The sequence below is a fragment of the Mus caroli genome, unplaced genomic scaffold (assembly GCF_978045245.1).
Source record: "Mus caroli unplaced genomic scaffold, Mus_caroli_1 scaffold_17, whole genome shotgun sequence".
NCBI classification, from domain to species: Eukaryota; Metazoa; Chordata; class Mammalia; order Rodentia; family Muridae; genus Mus; species Mus caroli.
In genome coordinates, this window is record NW_028227272.1 from 1,818,850 (window position 1) to 1,834,303 (window position 15,454).

At 44.1% G+C, this 15,454-nt stretch overlaps 1 non-coding gene across 1 annotated transcript; it reads right to left on the minus strand.

Moving 5' to 3' along the window:
* Positions 1-8,152: 8,152 nt before the first annotated feature.
* Positions 8,153-8,295, minus strand: LOC115029622 (small nucleolar RNA SNORA48). Its single transcript, XR_003835189.1, has one exon. It is a non-coding gene; the product is annotated as a small nucleolar RNA SNORA48 (small nucleolar RNA).
* Between the last annotated feature and the right edge of the window lie 7,159 nt (positions 8,296-15,454).

Consider the following 15,454-nt stretch of genomic DNA (forward strand, 5'->3'; position numbering starts at 1 on the left):
CCCACTGCTGGAACCTGCCTTTGCTGCCTGGAGGCACACACGTGTTCGTCCTGCTACTGGACCCTGAGTTACTTGGCGGGATATTGGGTTCCCTCCCCCTTCCTTTATAACTGAGTGTCTGGAATTAGTAAAATTGAGCCTTGAACAGAATGTATGTTGTCTTGGCTCCATTCTTTTCTTCCGCCCCGTCTAGATTCCTCTCTTTTCAGCGAACTGCCATTCTCAGTTGAACCGTTCGTGTTGTGGACTGCGGGCAGGCCGCAACAGTAGTACACATCTTTATTCTGAGTCACACCTTCTACTGGAGGCCTACATAAAGACATTGGAAGAAGGAAGACTCACTCTTCCTTCCCTGCTTGCACTTACTTGCCAGTACATCTGTTGGAACCCCTACTTCTTTAGGATTCCAGCTTATAGAGAAGACCAGCTGGGAGGCAAGGGTGTGTCTATGTTCTTAGCAAAAATGGTAAATGCTGTGTGACTTTCAGGACAGCCTTTAAGGCTGCGGGAAAGAACTCTGAAAACGTGTTCAAAAATATATAAACAGGATTTCTCAACTATTCGAAATATAAGAATGCAATATGAATTACATCAGGGACTTCACTAACCTAAAAAAACAGAGGCAGCTATATGCTATAAGTCAGCTTGTCAGGAAGATACAATGACAGGAAAATATAAAGGCAAGCAGATTACTGAATTCAAGGTTGGCCTGGGAAAAGGCCCAGGTATGGTGGGAATGGTAATCTCAGGACTGGATCCCACCCAGAAAGCTTATTGTCTATGCTTACAAAGGGAGGCAGATCTTGTTGTCAGTGCTTTCAAGGGCAGACAGATCTCTGGATTAATTTGCAATGTTAAAAAATATGTTTGCTGGCCAGGTATGGTGTCACACGCCTTTAATCCCAGCACTCGGGAGGCAGAGGCAGGCAGATTTCTGAGTTGGTGGCCAGGTTGGTCTACAAAGAGAGTTCCAGGACAGCCAGGGCTATTCAGAGAAAACCTGTCTCGAAAAACCAAAAAAAGGGGCTGGTGAAATGGCTCAGCAGTTAAGAGCACTGACTGCTCTTGCAAAGGTCCTGAGTTCAAATCCCAGCAACCACATGGTGGCTCACAACCATTCATAATGAGATCTGACTCCCTCTTCAGGAGTATCTGAAGACAGCTACAATGTACTTACATATAATAAATAAATAAATAAATCTTAAAAAAAGAAAAAAGAAAAAAATGTTTGCTGTCTCTAAGAACCAAGGTGCTGGGGTAATGAAATGCTGATCCCTGGGATAATCAAAAGGGAACCTGGAGTAAATGAATTGATATGCAAATAAAAAGCTTCTTGAACAGAACACAGGCTGTCAGCTTGTGCCCAGGATTTGACTTTGAGTTGTTCCTTTTGCCACTCCTGAACACCCCTTCCTCAGAACCCCTCTCCAAGATGAGACTGCTCCTTGGCGTATTTAGTTACAGGGTTTTTGGGCTTTGCTATGGGTGCCAGGTATGGGTTTCAATTTGTGGGGTGGGCTTTAAATTCATCCAGAAAATGGTTGGCTACTCCTATGACATTTGTGCCACTATTTTGCCAATGGGCATGTCTTTCTAGGTGTGTTGATATCGTATCTCTCAGGGTTGACAGATGGGTGCCATTATGACTACTTTTCTTCTCTGGTAGTGTGCGCAGCACCTCCCAGCACTATAAAAGCTACTTAGTGAGGATGAAGCTTCCAGGTGAATACCAGATTGATTTTTCTGTTCTATGACTCAAATATGCAGAGTCTTCAGCAGTAGAGTCCTACCTTCTGGAGGGTAACCAGAAGGTAATAGGCAATAAGGTATAGGCAATAGCCTATAATATTTGAGGGATCTATGGAACATTACTTGCCAAGAACTTCAAAAGAGGAAACACATTGCTGGCACTGAGTATTTTGTTTGTCGGGTTCTGGGGTCTAGTAGGGACTTTGCTGGCTAGTTATAGGGTGGCTCAATTTTAAACTCTTTACATTAAAAAAAAAAGCTCTTCTGTGTGTGCTTTGTCTGCACATATGTATGTGTACCAAGTGTGTGCCTGCTGTGCTTGAAGGCGAGAAGATTCACTGAAACTGATGTCGTGGACAGCTATGAGCTGCTACACAGGTGTTAAGAACTGGACATGGGACCTCTGCAAGAGCAGTGCTTAGTTAGGGTTTTTTTTTTTTTTAAATACTGTGAAGAGAAACCATGACCACGGCAACTCTTATAAAACAAAACATTATATTGGGGTTGTCTTACAGTTCAGAGGTTTAGTCCAATATCATCATGGTGGGAAATATGATGGTTTGCAGGCAGACATGGTGCTGGAGGTGCTCCTGAGTGTTCTACATCTTGATCTACAGGCAGCAGAAATCAACTGAGAGCCACTGAGTGTGGGATTAAGCATCAGAGACCTTAAAGCAGCCCCATAGTGATAGATTACCTCCAACAAGGCTGTACCTTGCAGTAGTGTCATCCAATGTGGGCCAAACCTTCAAACACACGAGTCCATGGGGTGCCATCCTATTCAAACCACCATGAGCAGCAAATACTTCTAACTGTTCAGCCATCTCTCTAGTTTTCACTCAAATTATAGATGTATTATAATATTATACATATATACATATAAATTGTGTAAATTTATATGTATATAATATAAATACATATATATAAATATATATTATACATATAAATTATGTATGTATATAATACACACATATATAATTTGAGTGTGTGTATGTGTAACACGTTTTAGGTTTCCAGTTTCTGTGTGACTTTTCCCAAATGTCTTAGTGTTGACCATCCCTCCCCTATCCCCTCCTCTACCTGTCTTATTCTCCACATTGTCCCGTTTAACCCTTCCTGTATTCTCTGTAATCCCTTATCCCACTGTGTTCTATCATCCACCACGTCCCTTACTACTTTCCTGGCCTTCTCTATGGCACCAACTCCCTCTCCGTAAACCTTCACCATGCCAGTACCAGGAGCATCAATCTCATTAGGTAAATGGAGAATTTGGATTCTGGAGAAACCACAGTCTGCCTGAAGCTTTGTTTCCATCCTCATGCCTGCATCCAGTCCAGGCTACATCCTTGTTTGTGACTATTTGCACAAATGTGGGTGGGTGAGTGGGCAGGTTAGACTTTTGAGTGTGGAATTTTATTGGTCTGCACTGCATGTTTAGGGGTGTTTTCATGGAGAATTAGGGGAAGCTGATCCCTACTGCTCATCCTGGGGCCAACGGCTGATTATATTTTCAGGAGAAACAGGGCTGTACCAGGCACTCTGGGGCATCTCTTCTCATCCTTGATCTTTTAGCAGTGTAATTCTCGGAGGCTGCAGAATACATTATTCAGTCATCTTTTTCTGTCAACCACTGTGGTATCAGCTGGAACAACAAACAAACCAATGAAAAAGAATGGGTAATCAGTCTTTAAAAATTCTTTCTAGTTTGTGGGTGGAAACAGGAGGCATGCAGCTGGCCCACTATGATGATTGACAAGTTGCTCAACTCTAATGGTGACCAACTGCCTTCTTTCCCAGTATATGTGAGACCTGGCAGGCCTTATAGGAAGAGTGCCACTTGGGAGGCCACAAGGGAGGGAACAATAATGTCTGAAGCATATTACTGCCTTCATAACTGTGTGGTGTGCATGTGGGCCAATTGTTTCTGGCTGTGTCTTCCACAAGCTGACAGGCAGGTGGGACTTGGTCACTGCATGTCTTGTTTGTCTTCCTTTTAATTTCTTTGCTTTTTTTTTTTTTTGTGTGTTTCCTGAGAATGGCTCTGAAGACACCCATACATCCTCTCTTCTTCCTTTCCTCAGCCTATATTTGTGTACTCTCCCACTCTTAAGAATTCCAAAACTCCTATTACAGTAAAACCCCTCTTGGAGATCTCAAACCCAACATTCAATCCATTTATCCATGCAGTTTCTATGCCCCACCTCTTTACCCTACAATACCCCCATATTGACCATCAGAAACCTAACTGAACCTTCTGCCAGGTCCAAGACCTTTGCCCCATTAACCCAGCTACTACTGTCCTCCTCCACCCTATGATCCCCTTCCATAAGGTTCCTTTCTGGGTCATATGGACCTGGTCTTTCTGCTTCAGTATGTAGATGACCTCCTTTTCAATCCTTCCCTCTCCAGTGACCAGTCTAACCCCGACTCACTCAATTTTCTTGGCTCCAAAGGTTTCCAGATCTCACCTTCCAAAGTTCAACTCTCATCTTCCAACACCTATGCTAGATTCTCTCCCGCTGCAATCCATAGACACCTCACTTTAGACTGCCTTGCCCATCTCTGCTTTTTCTTTTCCTTTCCTTTCCTTTCCTTTCCTTTCCTTTCCTTTCCTTTCCTTTCCTTTCCTTTCCTTTCCTTTCCTTTCCTTTCCTTTCCTTTCCTTTCCTTTCCTTTCCTTTCCTTTCCTTTCCTTTCCTTTCTTTCCTTTCTTTCCTTTCTTCCCTTTTCCCTTTTCCCTTTCCCTTTCCCTTTCCTTTCCTTTCTGTGGAGAGCCGTGCCGCGAGCAATCACCATTATAAGATGGCGCCGGCCTCCGGCCTCCGCTGTGCCTAACTAGTAAACAAGCCTTGTACGCAGGTGCGAGAGTGAACTCACACCTAGTCACTGCCCATCTCGGGGCGTAGTAATGGGGTGATGGGCGAGCAATGAATCAGGAGCTGACACGCCACATCAGGTGCTGAAACGCCATGGCTGAGGGCTATATAAGCAAGGCCATTTTCCGGGGTCTGGTTCTTCCCTCCTGAAGAAGCAATAAAGCTTTTTGCTGCAGAAGATTCCGGTTGTCCGAGTGTGTTCTTGCCGGCGAGAACGATAGCTCGGGACACCTTTCCTTCTCTTTTCTTTTCTTTTCTTTTCTTTTCTTTTCTTTTCTTTTCTTTTCTTTTCTTTTCTTTTCTTTTCTCTTCTCTTCTCTTCTCTTCTCTTCTCTTCTCTTCTCTTCTCTTCTCTTCTCTTCTCTTCTCTTCTCTTCTCTTCTCTTCTTTTCTTTTTTTTTAAGACAGGGTTTCTCTGTGTATCCCTGGCTGTCCTGGAACTCACTCTGTAGACCAGGCTGGCCTCAAACTCAGAAATCCATCTGCCTCTGCCTCCCCAGTGCTGGGATAAAAGGCATGCACCACCACTGCCTGGCCCATTTCTGCTTCTTATCTCTACCCTCAGCAGAATCCAAACTGCTTTCATTTTTTGGGAATAGCCAATCTTTTTCACTCATGGATCCCTAGATACTCACTTCTAGTACATGCTCTTTACCAAGCTCTTCTAGATCTCCCCAAGAGCCTCTTCCTCCCATTAAAAAAATTCTTCAAACTCCAAAGTACATCTGGGAGTGGTGGTGCATACCTTTAATCCCATCTCTCAGGAGGCAGAGGCAAGCAGATCTATGAGTTTAAGACCAGTCTGGTCTACAGAGTGAGTTCCAGGGCAGGCAAAGCTACACAGAAAAACCCTGTCTTGAAAAACCAAAACCAAACCAACCAACCAGCCAACCAACAAAACAAAACAAAACAAAACAAAACAAAACAAAACAAAACAAAACAAAACAAAACAAAACGAAACGAAACCAAACCCACTCTTCTTTCAGACCAGTCCTCTGCCTCCCAGATCTCCGCAGACCTTTCTATCTTTACATTTCCCAAACACAAGGCGATAAAACTCACTAAAGGGGAGGCCTCCCATGGATCCCAACCAGCCTCAGCTTACCAAGCGGCCATAGGACTAGGCACATCTTTTGTTCTGTCTATACTCTTTACACAGATGGCAGCTCCTTCCTGTCAGCTGGCCACCATGCTGCAGGATATGCAGTGATTTCAGATGATGCCATTGTTGAGATGATCTCCTTACCCCCACACAACACCAACCAACAAAATTAATAACTCTAACCAGTGCCTTTTAAATCACTATGTACAGACTTCAAATAAACTTTCCATATCTTGCTAACACACTCAGCCATCTGGAAGGAATGAGGATTTCTAACACAAAAAGACAACTCAATTCCTAGCTCTTCATATATATATACACACACACACACACAACACACACACACACACACACGTAATGCTTGCACAGCTTTTCTTTTTTGGGGAGGATAATTTCTTTCTTTTTTATAACTTTCTAATGATTCTTTGTGATTTTTGTATCATGCACTACAGTTCTGTTCATCTCCACGTTCCCTCATATCTGCCCCTTTTCCTTGTAACCTCCAAAATAACACATACACACAAACACACACACATACACACAAACATACACCCACCCACCCACCCACCCACCAATAAAAACAAAGCATAGACAATATCTCATCTTGAAAGCTATAGTACGTTGCAGTGTGTTCACAGTATTTCCCTTTGTCCACACTTCTTTACTTGCAAATGTTTGTTGCAATGGGTCATTGGTCTGGTTTGAGGTCCCTGGCTTTTGTGACACCATCAACATTGGATTCTCACTGGGACTCCTGGTTATCCTGTTGTTGCCCTGTGTCACGGAGATCTTAAAGCTTTGGAACAGCAGGACTGACCCATTCACAGACAGTACAGATTTTGGGGTGGGCAGTTTAGAGCCCTGGATCTGGGCTTGGGTGATAGCCCACTGGTTCTCCCTTATCCATACCACCAGGATGAGCTCGCCAAGAGCTCTCCAGCACTCCTCTGGCTAGGCCACTCAATGTCACCATAGGCAGGTTGCTGGGTCAGCTCTCCTGCTCTCCTGCCCTGGGGACCAGCTCACCCTCACCAACACCTCCAGCCCCACTGTGCTACCTCGTCAAGGTTCAGGCCCCACTCTCCCTGTAGCCTGTGACGGGTTAGGTCGGTCTTCCTGTTCTCACACTCTTGGGGCTGGCTCACCTGTGCCTTTGCCATCAGGGCCAGCTCCACTGTGTTGGCCAGGCCAGGTGCAGGGCCTGCTCTCCAGTGCTACGGGGGTAGAAGGCTAGCTCTCCTACCCTCATGACCCCAGGGCCAGCTTTCCTAGCTACTACAGGTATATGGGGATATACTATGGGTATCACCTCTGCACCGTGACACCTCACACATGGTGAGTGGTGGGGACATCTCTCCCATGCTCTTTCCCTTGTGGCCAGCTCATCTGAGCCCCCTCCACCAGGACCAGCTCTATTGTGCTGTCTCTGGTGGCAAAGGGGGAGGGACAGAGGACATCTGTCCCTGTCCAAGCCACCTCACAGCAGAGGGGTGGTGGGACCAGCTCTCCCAAGCTCACAACCTTGGGGCCAACTCACTTGTGTCCCCCTATCATGCCCCTCTGCCACCAGGGCCCTGCTCTACTGTGCTGCTCAGACAAGGTGCAAGGCCACCTCTCCCAAGTGCTGAAGCCGGTGAGGGTCAGGAACAGCTCTCCTGAGTTCAGGAGCCCGTAGGCAGCTTTCCCACCTGCTGGAGATGGCAAGGGGCTATGGAGGTGGAGGGGCATCACCTCTGCATTCATACTGTCCCATGGCAGATGAATGGTGGGGTCAGCTCTCCCTTACTTATGTCCTTGGGGCTAGTTCACTTATACCTCTGCCACCAGGGCCAGCTCTCCCGAGTGCTGATCATGGTGAGAGATATGGCTATCTCTTCAGAGTGCTGCATCTGTGAGGGGCAGGCCAGTTATGCACAGCTTCTGGGCATTCAGGTGGTCCCTAGTGGCTGCCCCGACCAGGGACATCCCCATGTTCTCTAATGGTAATATGAGCTATGGACTTTGACCCCTGCAGCTGTGTATCCATGGACCCAGACAGGGCCCTCAGTGACAGCTCTGGCTGGACCTCATCATGGCCTCAGGTGGCAGGACTGACCACTCACAACAGGTTACCCTCTCCATCCTAGAATCTCCAGGTCCATCTCCTCATAGCACTCAAGCTGCTTCACATCTCTTTCTCTCCCATCTGACTAGCACATACTCACACACTGTGGTGGCTCCTGCTGCAGGCTGGCCATGTGGCTGGGGTGTGTGTGTCCCTGGATGACATTCTCCATCTGCTCTGTGTGGCATGATGACAAGTGGTGTCTATAGCCTGCCTGTGCCATGTCCTGGAGGGCAGGTCTGTGGGTGGCATGGCAGTCTGCAGGTCTGTCTGTCTTCCTCTTCCCGTGCTGCCCTGCCTGGATTTGATTTGATTTGATTTTTATATGTACTAGGCATAAAACAGCTTTGGCCACCAAGCTAGGCATGAAGCTAGGATGAACAATGGACTGCCATCTGCTCTGCCCCTGACTGGTATAAGAACACCACCACCACCAAGGGTTCTCTTTGCCCATAGCCAGGGTGGTCAAGGCCTCTCTTTTACCCCCTCAGACTGGGTTCATTGCAAGGCACATCAGATCGAGCCCTCCATCATCAGTAGAGGCAATAACCCTGCCCACGTGGCAGCCCATTAAGTGATGGCAGCCTGTCAAGCTGCTCCTTTCTCCCTTACAGCTCACCCCGCCTCCTCTATATGACCCCTGCCTTTCCCACTCACCAAGTTATATAGGTCTGAAGTTATGGCAGCCTAAGAAAGTGTGTTAAGGTAAATAAATACAAGTTATGAAGGTCTGAGATGTGAAAGCTTAGTTGTGAAGTCTGTAAATGCGAGTTATAAAAAAGTGCTTTGCGGTCTGAAGATACGGAAGCTTAAGGAAGTTGTGAGGGTTTGACACAGTGATTTGAGGGATGAGTCTGCAAAGTAATTTAAACTATATGAAACATTTCAGATTTCTTTCTCTATGCTATTGTTACACTAAAACTTCAAAAGTTCATAATTTTAACATTTATCAGTAGCATTCTGATAAGCTATTAATCTAACCCTAATAAAATACTACTATTACCATAGTTACAAACTTAAGAATTTAAATTTCCTTTGCTTGTCTTTTAAAAATAGACTTTAAAATGCTTCAGTGTGCTACACTCTGCCCAATCCATATATCCATCTCTATGGAAAAAATGTTAATGCTTTTAACCCAAAGTCATTTTTAGATTCCCAAACTTTTTTTTTTAAAGGCTCCATCATTTATTATGAGATACAAAACATCAAGTGACAGCTGGGTTTGGTGGCACATTTTTTACATTACAGCAGTCAGTCAGAGGTGAGAAGATCTCTTTAAGAGTTCAAGGCCAGCCAAAGCCATATACTGAGACCCCATCTTAAACCAAAACCAAAACCAAAATACTCCTGAAACACCAAACCCCACAAAACTCCACAGTCCCTCAAACAAAAAGTCATGTGATTCTATGCATGATAGGTATTTTATAATTGTCAGCCTTACACAACTTAAAATAACCTTGAGATAGATTCTCAGTGGGTAATTGCCTAGATAGGTTGGCCTATGGGCATGCCAGTGAGGCATGACCTTGGAGGACACTATGGGAAGAGAGTAGGCATGCCCAAGATACTCGAGGGGGAACTCTCATGGCTTAGTGCAGCCCTCACAAGCAATCATATTAATCTTTAGCAATCAGGAATGAGGCATCTCAGACCATTTCCCATCATCACAATAGAATGCATGAAATGGGTAAATGGAGTTTATTTTGTTCATGGTTCTAGAGACTGGAGGGCTCAAGGACACAGTGACAGCTTCTGGTGAGAGGTTTGTTCTATGTCATTACATGGTAGAAAGTTCAAAGGGCACAAATAAATGCACAAAACCCATGATGAGATCAGAGGCAGCCTTGCTTTATGACAACCTGCCCTATGGAGAGTGATCCAGTGTTGAGAGCAGCACCAATCTGTTTAAAGAGGGTGTCCTAGACACCTTCCTCCATTGGCAAACTGGAGACCAACTCATGAGTTCTGGGGGATGTACCACAGTAATCGGTACGGGGGAAATCTTCCCTGTAGCTTACCTTGTACCAATTCAAGACAAAGTGAAGATTCCCAAACTTTTATGCTGACTCAAAGACATAAATCTACTGCACATTCTACAATATGAATTTCAGTACAGATTACAAACAATGGTAATGCTAATACGTTTAAAACTTTTATTTTTTAGAAACTTAAAAAATTCTTATAAGCTTTAGGAAGTCAACTTGAATCCACCTCTCACAGGTCAACCAACAGCCTAAATTCCCCCACCTGTCTATTCCTGAGGGTGGGATCTTTTCCCCTTTCCTTGGTCTTGGGACTCCCCTTCCCCAACTACTAAGACCAGGAACCTAAAAGTTTCAAATGTTCACCCAAGATAAAATTTTCCTCTAAACTCATTAACTTTACCTCTGTCTCTAGTCTATCTGTCCTTCCAGATCTCAAATCAACTACAAACTACTCCAGCAACTTGCCAGCCCCGGGTGTTCCCTTGGAATCTGTATGCTAGAAGCAAATAGCTTCAGAAGGCTCACAAAATAGCTTCAGAAGGCTCCAACACTGCTTAAGTTTCCCCAGAAGGCTGGGTAGAACCAAGACTTCAAATGAAACAGCCTTCTTATCCAGACCTTGACAAACATTCCAGTCTCATTGGGTCCAGATGAAATGATGGGACCAGTATCAGCAAAAGACATCTGGAAACAATGGCACTACTGGTCCAACACCCAATGACCCAATAATAAAACAAAAAGATGCGACTGGAGAGGCCTCTGAGGTAGGTCCAAGAATAGCAAGCATGGCAACAATGGATCTTGCCCTTTTCCCTTCTCTGTCCTTCCCTTGATAAAAACCATTAGATTACATGAAGCTAGTCCAACAAGCTTCATTCCCTTATCTGACCACTGACTCATCCTGAGACAAAACACTAAAGTAAGTCTAACAATCAAAATTCATTGTTTGGCTAGCATGTCCAATCAGGACTTACTAACTCTCCCTAGCACAGCCTTTCTCCCCCTTTCCCCTTAAAAAAGTCATTCTTGCAAAAAACATCCACTGCTACTGCTTGCTGTCTGCCTTTGCCCAATCCAGAGGCAGCACCCCCTGCTTGCCCCTTTAGGTTAATAAATCTCCTTTGTGCTGAGAATTTGATGTCTGGGGGTGTCCTCTCTACTGACTTGGAGGAGGCCAACCCTCACACATTTTCCAATTCATTTTATGAGGACACAGTTGCCCTGATACACAAACCACATAAAAACTCATCAAAGAGAATTACAGACCAATTTCTTTTACAAACATAGATGTAAAAAAATACTCAATAAAATACTTGCAAATCAATCCCAAGAGCACATCAAAAAGATCATCATCAACCATGATCAGGTAGGTTTCATCTTAGGGATGCAGGAATGTTTCAATATATGAAAATCAATAAATGTAACCTGCCATATAAATAAACTGAAAGAAAAAAAACACCCAATCTTCCTATTAGATGCTGAAAAGGTCTTTGACAAAATCTAACACCCTTTCTTGATAAAAGTCCTGGAGAGATTAGGGATACAAAGGACATACCTAAACATAATAAAGGCAATTTATAAAACGTTTATAGCCCACATCAAATGAAATGGAGAATAACTCAAAGAAATTCCACTAAAGTCAGGAACAGGACAGGTTGTCCACTCTCCCCATATCTATTCTATATAGTACTTACAGCTCTACATAGAGCAAGAAGGCGACTAACGGAGAGCAAGCAGATACAAACTGGAAAGGAAGAAGTCAAAGTATCTCTACTGGTAGATGATAGGATAGTATACATATGTGACCCTAAATTCTACCAGGGAACGTCTGCAGCTCATAAACACCTTCAATGAAGTGGCTAGATACAAGATTGACTATAAAAAAGTCAGTAACCTTCCTATATACAAATAACAGAGAGCTGAGAAAGAAATCAGGGAAACAACACCCTTCACAATAGCCACAAATTGTATAAAATATCTTGTGGTAACCAAGCAAATGAAAGACTTATATGACAAAAACTTCAAGACTTTGAAGGAAGAAATTGAAGAAGATATCAGAGGATAAAAAGATCTCCATGCTCATGGATTGGTAGGATCAACATAGGAAAAATGGCCGTCTTCCTAAAAGCAATCTACAGTGCAATCCCCATTAAAATTCCTACAGAATTCTTTAGAGACCTTAAAAGGACACTTCTCAACTTCATGTGGAAGACAAAAAACTCAGAATAGCTAAAATAGTCCTGAACGATAATAGAATTGCTGGAGATATCACCATGCATGGTTTCAAGTTGTGCTAGAGAGCTATAGTAGTAACTAATGGCATTGGCATACAAACACATATGGTGAAATATGGAACTAAAGACCAAGACATAAATTCATACACCCATGGACACCTGATTTTTGATAAAGAAACCAGAATTATACATTGAAACACCCCCCCCCCCAGCATTTTTAACAAATGGAGCTGGTCAAACTGGATGTCTACATGTAGAGGAATGCAAATAGATTTATACTTATCACCCTGCACAAAACTCAAGTCCAAGGATCACAGACCTCAACATAAAACCAGATATACTGAACCTGATAGAAGAGAAAGTAGGCAATAGCCTTGAACTAACTGACACAGGAGACAACTTTCTGAACAGAACCCAAAAAGCACAGGCACTAAAATCAATACTTGCTAAATGGGACCTCATGAGACTGAAAAGCTTCTGTAAGGCATAGGACACCGTCAATAGGGCAAAATGGCAGCTTACAGAGTGAGAAAATATTTTTTTTACCAACTCCCTATCTGATAAAGAATTAATATCCAAAATGTATAAAGAACTCAAGAAACTAGATATCAAAAACCCCCCAGACAATCCAATTAAATGGGTACTGATCTAAACAGAGAACTTTCAACAGAGGGGTCTCAAATGGCTGAGAAACACTTAAAGAAATATTCAACATCCTTAGCCATCAGGGGAATGCAAATAAAAACCAAGAGTCTATCTTACACCTGTCAGAATGGTTAAGATAAACAACACAAACTAATTCTGGTGAGGATGTGGAACACAGAGAACACTCCTCCATTACTGGTGGGAGTGCAAACTTGTGCAGGCAGTATGTTAATTAATACGGTTGTTCCTCAGAAGACTGGGACTTTTTCTACCTCAAAACCCACCTATACCACTATTGGGCATATAGCCCAAGGACACCCCATCCTGCCACAAGGACACTTGCTCAGCTCTGTCCATTGAGGCCTTATTCATAATAGACCAAAACTGGAAACAACCCAGATGTTTCTCAACTGAAGAATGGATAAAGAAAATATGATAATTTATACAATGAAGTATTACTCAACTATAAAAAAAAGACATGAAATTTGCAGGCAAGTGGATGAAATTTGTAAAAATCTTTCTGAGTGAGGTATCCCAGACTCAGAAAGACAAATGTGGTATGTATTTACTTATAGGTAGATATTAGTTGTTAAGTAAATGATAATCAAGCTACAGTCTGTAGACCCAGAGAGCTTAGGTAAAGTGGACTCTGGGAGGGATGGGTGGATCTCCTGGGGAAGGGGAAATAGAATAGATTTTGCAGGTGGACCTGGGACAGGTGGGGGCAGGAGGGATCAGGTGTGTATGTGGGAATAGGATGGATGGAGAGTGTGAGGAGACACAGTTAGGTTGGGGAGCATTTGGAGGGCACTGTGGAAACCTATTGCAGTGGAAACTTCCTGGAATCTATGAGGGTGATCTTAGTGAGGAGTCCTGGTAAGGAGGGAGATGGAGTCTGAACTGGCCATCCTTTGTAGCTAGGCAAGACTCCCAGTGGAAGAACTGGGTTGCATATGTTGAGTTGTTGGCTAAGGAAGTCCAATGGAGATCTCTAAACAACACAGGATGATGCTAGGACAGAGGGTTGCTCTCTGCAAACTGAGGACAACATCCACCTCTCAGATCCTTAGCCAGCACCATGTCTGTCTGCATGTTGCTGTTTCCAGCCATGATGATAATGGATTGAACCTCTGAAACTGTACGTCAGCACCAATTGAATGTTGGCTTTCAACATTCAATAAGGGCTTGAATTGAATGTTGGCTTTCAACATTCAACATTGAATAAGGGTTTCTGTGGCCATGGTGTTTCTTTACAGCAATGAAATCCTAACTAAGACACCCTATGCCTGGCTGTATAGCAGCTTTTGTGCCTTTCTACATCATGGCCTAACCTTCTCCTTCCCCTATATGTTTTTCTTCACTGTCACCATTTGCTTTCTGGAGTTCCTGTTTGTGAAGGTGACTGTAATCCAGGATAGAGTGCATCATGGAAGCAAAGGCTGAGAGAACAGTTGGAAGCTGGAGGCATTGTAGGAGAGTCCTTGGGAATCAGGGGAGACCAACAGCAAGATGGAGACTGGGCTGTTTTGTGTGCATTTGTATGGATCTCTCTCTCTCTCTCTCTCTCTCTCTCTCTCTCTCTCTCTCTCTCTCTCTCTCTCTCTCTGTGAATGTGAGTGCTTGTGCACATGAGCACACATATTTCTCTATCACTCTCTGCTTTATTTTTTGAGACAGGATTTCTGAGTGAACCTGGAACTCAGCAATTAGGTTAGACTAGATGCTAGCAAGCTCCAGAAGTTTCCATCTCCCCAGAACTCAGGTCATACAAGGCACACCTCCATGCCACACACTTTTTATGTAGGAGCTTGAGAGATCCAAACTCAGATCGTCCCATCCCCTAGCCCCACCTTGAAGTTGGATCTCTAGTCATCTGTGACTACCCTGATCATCTGGGATGTCCCACCCCATTATGCAACTAAAGAGGCTGACAGATTGGAGCAGGAAGAGCTAACCTCGGTGACTATGACGAATAGTCCTAGAAATGCAGTTTCCTATTGTATCATCATAGGTGCCATGCCTTGAAATCCATGAACAGAGAATGAATCCTGCATCAAGATGGAGAAACCCTCTCCCCGAGGCAGCTGGTCTCCTTCAGGCACCTTTCTTATTATTCTCAGCTAGGTGGTGTGAAAATTTGATAAGACAAGATATCAAAGTTCTGGCGGGTTGCTGAGAGGGCGCTGGCTTACTGATAATGTGTAGATAGAGCAGCACTGAAAGTACTTTGTTTTATTGCTTTGGGGCTCGTGCTTCAAAGCGGCTGAGTCAGCTCATCACAGCCACCCAACCTTCAAGAACATCATTAGCACAATTCTGCAGGGCAATGTGTGATGCATATTTCTGGGTGATCCTCTGGGGGGGATCAGAGTGATCCCCTGGGGTGTCAGGGTTGAGTCAACTAGTAATGCCACAGCCATGCGTGAATGGTGTGTTGTCCTTGCTCTGGCACTTTCTTGCTCCTTTGGGTCCAGGTGATCATATTTTCTGAATTCAGCTTTGATGTTAGTTTTTTTTTTTTTTCTCCCAAACTAGTCAAGATTGCTGTCAGTGACGGTGAGTGTTTCCCAGTGGGCCTAGGGAGCAGGCCACTTCAAAGGTTTGAGATCCCTTTTCCTTTTTGGGACAGGGTCTCACACTGAGGCTGAGCCTTGCCTTGAACTCATGGCGATCCTGCTTCAGCCCCTTAAAGGGTGGGATTGCAGATGTGAGGATTGTGCCCAGAATCTCTTCCTCCTCTTCTTTTGTTGATGTGTGCA